Genomic DNA, 6,946 nt, shown 5'->3' on the forward strand with positions numbered 1-6,946 from the left:
ACCAGGAGAGTGTATGTGAGTGAGGTGGAGGAGGGGGAAGAGGGAGGGGGAGGCCGAGGATGGGGTGGAGAGGTATATGAGAGAGGGGTGTGTGAGTTGGGGGCAGGGCAGCGAAATGGCAGGGGACAGGGGGACATGGAGGCGATTTGTTTGTGGCCAGGTAGGGGATTAAAGAGTCTGGCAATAGATAGACAGACAGACAGATAGATAGACAGATAGATAGATAGAGTAGGAAGCTATAGGTGAAATATTTATAGAGTTAGAGCAATGAATTATTAAAGACAGAATCTACCTGTCTTTCACACCTTGGCATGATTTGCAGGTGAAGGGTCAGGTAAAGGTGTGAAGATCATGCTACTGACGAAGGCATGCTGTGGTGAATTCAGTCCCCACCACAGTTACCACACCACCACAGCACTGTTTATATTAGCCACAGTACCGCCACACCACCACAGGACTGTTTATATTAGCCACAGCACCACAGCACTGTTTATATTAGCCACAGTACCGCCACACCACCACAGCACTGTTTATATTAGCCACAATACCACACCACCACAGCACTGTTTATATTAGCCACAGTACCGCCACACCACCACAGCACTGTTTATATTAGCCACAGTACCTCACCACCACAGTACCACACCACCACAGCACTGTTTATATTAGCCACAGTACCTCACCACCACAGTTACCACACTACCACAGCACTGTTTATATTAGCCACAGTACCACACCATCACAGTACCACACCACCACAGCACTGTTTATATTAGCCACAGTACCTCACCACCACAGCACTGTTTATATTAGCCACAGTACCGCCACACCACCACAGTACCACACTACCACAGCACTGTTTATATTAGCCACAGTACCACCACACCACCACAGTACCACACTACCACAGCACTGTTTATATTAGCCACAGTACCACCACACCACCACAGTACCACACCACCACAGCTCTGTATAAATTAGCCACAGTACCACACCACCACAGCACTGTTTATATTAGCCACAGTATCGCCACACTACCACAGCTCTGTATAAATTAACCACAGTTCACCACAGCACTATATAAATTAGCCACACCACCACAGGACTGTTTATATTAGCCACACCACCACACTATAAATTAGCCACAGCTCCACCACAGCGGTTTATACACTGTTACTCTCTTATCAGATTCCTTCTACTGCCTCTCCTTGTCAGTCTCTACACTGCTTCTCACTCTAATTCCTCTACACACTGCTCGTCACTCTTATTTCTTATACTGCCTCTCCTTGTCAGTCTCTATACATACTGCTTGTCACTCTTATCAAATTTCTTCTTCTGCCTCTCCTTGTTAGTCTCTGCTTGTCATTCTGGCCACTGTTGATAGAGGCGGTTTTTGATACACTTATTGTTACAATATCACCCTTATTGCAGAGCTCTCTCTCTCTCTCTCTCTCTCTCTCTCAATACTTTCCACTCTCAATATCAAACGCTTCTCTCTCTCTCTCTCTCTCTCTCTCTCTCTCTCTCTCTCTCTCTCTCTCATCAGTGCCACCACTTGAAGGCCTCCCTCTACCCCCTATCCCTAAACACTGGACATTAATCGAATTGTTTTATTATTATTATTATTATTATTATTATCATTATTATTATTATTATTATTATTATTATTATTATTATTATCACACTTCCATCTTCGCTGCGTCGGGTAAAGAAGCTCCCTAACACCTCTTCCTTAGCGATTTATTTTTGGGTATGGCTGGCTAGTATCTTATTTATGCAGAGTATGGTGATATTGGAAGGATTTAACACATGAGAGGATGGTGTTATAAGCAAAATAAATCGCTTAGGAAAACGTGTTAGGGACTGGAAAGTTTTATGGAACACAGAAGTGCATGGTGTATTAAGAAAAATAAATCGCTTAGGAAAAGGTGTTAGGGAGTGGAAGGATTTATGGAACACAGAAGAGCACGGTGTAATAAGCAAAATTAATCGCTTAGGAAAAGGTGTTAGGGACTGGAAGGATTTATGGAACACAGAAGAGGACAGTAAGTGTAATAAACAAAATAAATTGCTTAGGAAAAGGTGTTAGGGAGTGCAAGGATTTACGCAACACAGAAGAGGACAGTAAGTGTAATAAACAAAATAAATCGCTTAGGAAGAGGTGTTAGGGATAAATCCTGTATAAAAAGCGATGGTAATTCACAGCATCATTCATTTTTACAAGCACAATAATTTCAGTGAGATAGAGAGTACGTTTCACACACAATATCCCTTAGCACTTGTATATTTGCGATTTAGTCACTGTCGACGGTTAAAATCAATGTATAAATGCTGAATAACGCTGCCAAAATTAACCCCATTATTTATTTTGACAATCACAATATTTTCACAAAGGTATCACAACGGTTACACACAAAAACTCATAAAAACACACTTTGAATTTGACTACATCTCAATTCAAAAGGCCAAAGAGGATTCGCACGAGAGAGAAGCCTGACATCCTCCCCCTCTGACCGCTGGAGGGACACTGAGCTGCGAGGGAGCCGGAGAGGGAGGGACCTTTTATAAACAAACTTGGTACCGTCCCTCTGTGGTTCTCCCTTCATGTCTGTCCACTTGCTACTTAGCCCGTTCCTGGTGATCCTCTTTATCGTAATTATTTTCTATGGAGCTACAGAGACCTGGGGGAGCAATGAGTATGCAAATAGTAGTAGTTGTAGTAGTAGTAGTAGTAGTAGTAATAGTAGAAGTAGTAGTAGTAGTGTTAATAGTAGTAGTAGTAGTAGTAGTAGTAGTAATCATCATCATCATCATCATAATAATAATAATAATAATAATAATAATAATAATATTGAAAAACGCCTCCGCCAAGCCTTCACACGGTCTGGCCATACAACCTCCATGACAGGGTTCATTGTGGGTTGAAATAATATCAAAGATAATATTAAGTCGACCCCATATGACCTTGACCTTTGACCCCTTGATTTTGTTGGCCTAATCACTTCATTACCCCTTCATACTGCATCAGTGACAAAAGTTTGGTGGAAATCCGTTCATGGGCTTAGGAGATATCACGGTTACACCTATATTACATTAACCTTTGACCCCTTGACCTTGCTGACCTAATCGCTTCATTGCCCCTTCATACAGCATCAGTGACAAAAGTTTGGTCTAAATCCGTCAAGGGGTTCAGGAGATATCGCGGTCACACCCATATATCCTTGACCTTTGACCCCTTGACCTTGCTGACCTAATCACTTCATCGCCCCTTCATACTCTGTTACTGACAAAAGTTTGGTCTAAATCCATCAACGGGTTCAGGAGATATCACGCCCACATGACTGTTACGGACACACGGATCCACGCACGCACGGACAAACAGACCAATCACTTAATGCCTCCCTCGCTATAGGTAGGTGGGGGCATAATGAAGGAAGATAGACGCCGATAACGCTACGACAGGCTGTCTGGGGAGGGGGGTTATGAGTGGTATGATTATGTACGATGTTATATTACCTCTCTCTCTCTCTCTCTCTCTCTCTCTCTCTCTCTCTCTCTCTCTCTTTCTCTCTCTCTCTCTCTCTATCTATCTATCTATCTATCTGTCTGTCTGTCTCTCTTTTATCTGTGTCTGTCTTTCCATGTACATGTCTGTCTGTCTGTCTTCCTATCTATCTATCTGTCTATTTCCCCATCTCTCTCTCTCTCTCTCTCTCTCTCTCTCTCTCTCTCTCTCTCTCTCTCTCTCTCTCTTTCTCTGTCTGTCCGTCTGTCTGCCTGTCTGTCTGTCTCTAGGCCTAGCATATTCTAAGGCTTCCTCCCTCAGCCTATAACAGGTAGGCTTAAAGAGACGCACTCACCTATGTTATGCCACTCCACACGCACTCACACTCACTCACACACACGCACAAGCAAGCACACACACGCACACGCAAGCACAGGCACACACACGCACGCATTCATTCAGTCTTTCATTCATTCTTTCACTCACAGACACACACAGTCTCTCCTTCTCTCTCTCTCTCTCTCTCACACCCACACACCCACACACACACACACACACACACACACACACACACACACACGCCTCAATTGATTTACAACCAGTCCTGCAGTCCAAGTAGAGGGTCTCCATTCTTGTCTGAGGATTCTTATATATTCTTTTCTGGCGTTTCTCGTGAGGTGCCCCACGAGATTCTTGCTGGATCTGAGTAACTACAAGAGCTTGGTCAGATTGGATCCACTGCATAGCACGCCATATCTAATCAATCAATCAACTCCCAGTCTTTCATTTATGCAACAGGTCAACTCTGGAACTGTCTCCCTCTGTCTGTATTTCCTGCTTCCTATGATCTCCAGTCTTTCAAACGCAGTGTGTCCAGGCATCTCAAAATGATCGGATCTTGAATTTGGCTCTCTCTTGTATTTTGTTTTTCTCTTGGAGGGAACTGTAACTGCGGGCTCATGGCCTTTGGTTCCTTCTTCCTCGTTAAAAAAAAAAAAAAATCGTTTCCTGTGGCACCGCACGTAATGTATAGGGTCTCGATGAACTCTCCACCAATATCTGTCTCTTGCCATAAATCAAAATTATTATTGTCCCATGGAGCATTAATCTACGTACAAGTTAATAATTTGAATCGTATAAACCTAGGCATTGTAGGCAACTCTAGGACCTAACACTTCAAATAATATAAAAAATGAAACATAATATTGAATGTTATAAATACCCAGGAAGCCACGTTTCATTAACCTCAACTAACCTGCTGTGTCGATTGTTCCAGCCCTCATATAAGTTCTTCGTGCGACTCATTCGAATAGTTGCCTCATGAACGTTCCAAATTTGTGGAGGAAACTGAGGAGGGATGCGACGGAGCTGAACTGTGTGGATCTCTTGACCATCTTGCTGTCTCTGGCCACGTCTAGAAGTTCCCGTTCCTAAGTCTGGTCGAAGTAGGTGACAAAAGACTCCATGCCCTCAAGTGTGTTATTTTGTAGGTGATTCATGCCAGCAGGTACATCCTTAGTGGTAGGTGGTGGCGGCCATCATCCACTCACTTGATGTAGTGCTGCCTACTTCTTCCTTAGCCTTTATCATTCTTTTTCTGTGCCTGTCCTCCTCTCTTCTTATTTCTCCCATCTTTCCTGTCACTTGTTATTGCTTTTCTTTCCTTTACAGGTGGCTTTACATTGAGTGACAAGCCAAATGGTTTCCTGTAAGCCAAGAAACCATTTACAACGCTGGGTGGTAACCATATAACCAAACCATACGTGCTGCCTACGTGTCAACAAGTGGGTTGGTGGAGGGTTAGTGCCCCTCCCCGTAAAACAACTAACTCAAAGACAAATGGCCACCCCGTACGGGATTATGGCGTCTGGGAATAGATAGATAGATAGATAGATACGGGATTATGTCGTCTGGCAATAGATAGATAGATAGATACATCCTCGAGAGGACGAAAAGCTAGACTGGCAGCCACACCACAAAACAACTTTATGTCCTCACTTTCCTTGTCAATTGATACGAACAACAACGAATGGTCACCTCTGTTTCGAGAGTTGCTGTGATGGCTTTTAAAGTTGCTTGTTCGAAGTCAAGTATAACGGATGAAGGGTCTGGATGTAGGAGGTATTCCCCACATTTATCAAGAACTGCCTTGAAAAGTTCCTCATAAGTGTCGCAGGAATGCCTTTGGTTCCTTCTTCCTCACATAAAAAAAAAAAAACGGAGGCAGCAGTTTCTCCCAGAGGAACACGAATGACATACAACTGTTTGAACGTAGGAGGAGCCATGGGAAAATTGCCATTCATCATCCAGAGGTCACATCTCGCTTACAGTCGCAGTGTTTATTCACTAGCAAAAGCAACGATGCGGTTGTCACTGCCCATTCACCTGATATAGCAAGTTCCTGTAGTGTAGCAGGGTCGCGAGGTTGATTGGCCCTTTGGTGACGCAGAATGAGTCTTTTACAATGTTCTTGAGATACGAAATGAGCCTGAGCGTCTTTGTTCAAGGCTAAGGCAGTTTGGGCGTATGTTTGCCCAGGTTGATCTTGAGTAGTTTGAGCCAACATTTTCATTCTAGATTTACATTTTGCTGCTCTAATAACACTCCTTTCTTATTGCCCTCGATAATCTCCATGGTGGTGGTAAGTCATATGGTACCTAGCAGTGTTCCAAAGAGCTGACAGAATTCCACCATAACTCAGTTATTTTTATCAAGGCGAAGATGCACTTGACAGGTTGATGATTATTGGCTGAATGCAACATGTCCAAAAAATTACTTACTAACCCAAATTTCCCCCTCAGATATTTGTTGTCAGTTAATAATGCTAGATTATGAAGTAATGTTGCAGTCAGCCAATAATCACCAATCTGTCGAATGCATCTTCGCCTCAGTAAAAAAAATGGCGTAGTCTGATACCGCACAACTTGCACCAGGAAGGTTGGGTCTGGTGTTGAGTTTAGTGTTGTGTCACGATGGCGAGATGTTCTAAATCCAGAACGCATAATTGTAGTATGTGAAACGCCTACCATAATATGTAAATACTTCTGTGTGACATTTTTCCCACTTCACACTCTTTGACGCATTTTCCGGTGTCATTTTTTTCCTGTGTTATTCTTTACATTCAGTCATTCAATGCTCAACTCGTTCCTTGTCCCCTCCCCCCTCTCACCTTTCCCCTCCCTCCCCTCCCTCCCTCCCCTCCCCCTCACCTTTCCCCTCCCTCCCCTCCCTCCCTGCCCTCCCCCTCTCAATCACTCCCTTCCTCCTCCCCTTTACCTGTCCCTCCCCTTCCATCCACTCCCCCTCACCTTTACCTCCCCCTCCCTCTCCCTCTCCTCCACTCCCGTCCCCTTCCCCCTCCCCCTCCCCCAAGGCCTCAGTCGGTCTCCCATGCTTCCCTTTGTCTTTATTAGGTCAATTTGGGTCATGTCAGGTGATCTG

General features: G+C 44.0%; 1 pseudogene; it reads right to left on the bottom strand.

The window, feature by feature from the left end:
- Positions 1-5,811, bottom strand: part of LOC145418968 (uncharacterized) — a 12,468-nt pseudogene extending 6,657 nt beyond the window's left edge.
- Between the last annotated feature and the right edge of the window lie 1,135 nt (positions 5,812-6,946).

The sequence above is a fragment of the Coenobita brevimanus genome, chromosome 117 (assembly GCF_032717465.1).
Source record: "Coenobita brevimanus isolate Jiangsu-jjx chromosome 117, ASM3271746v2, whole genome shotgun sequence".
Classification (NCBI taxonomy): domain Eukaryota; kingdom Metazoa; phylum Arthropoda; class Malacostraca; order Decapoda; family Coenobitidae; genus Coenobita; species Coenobita brevimanus.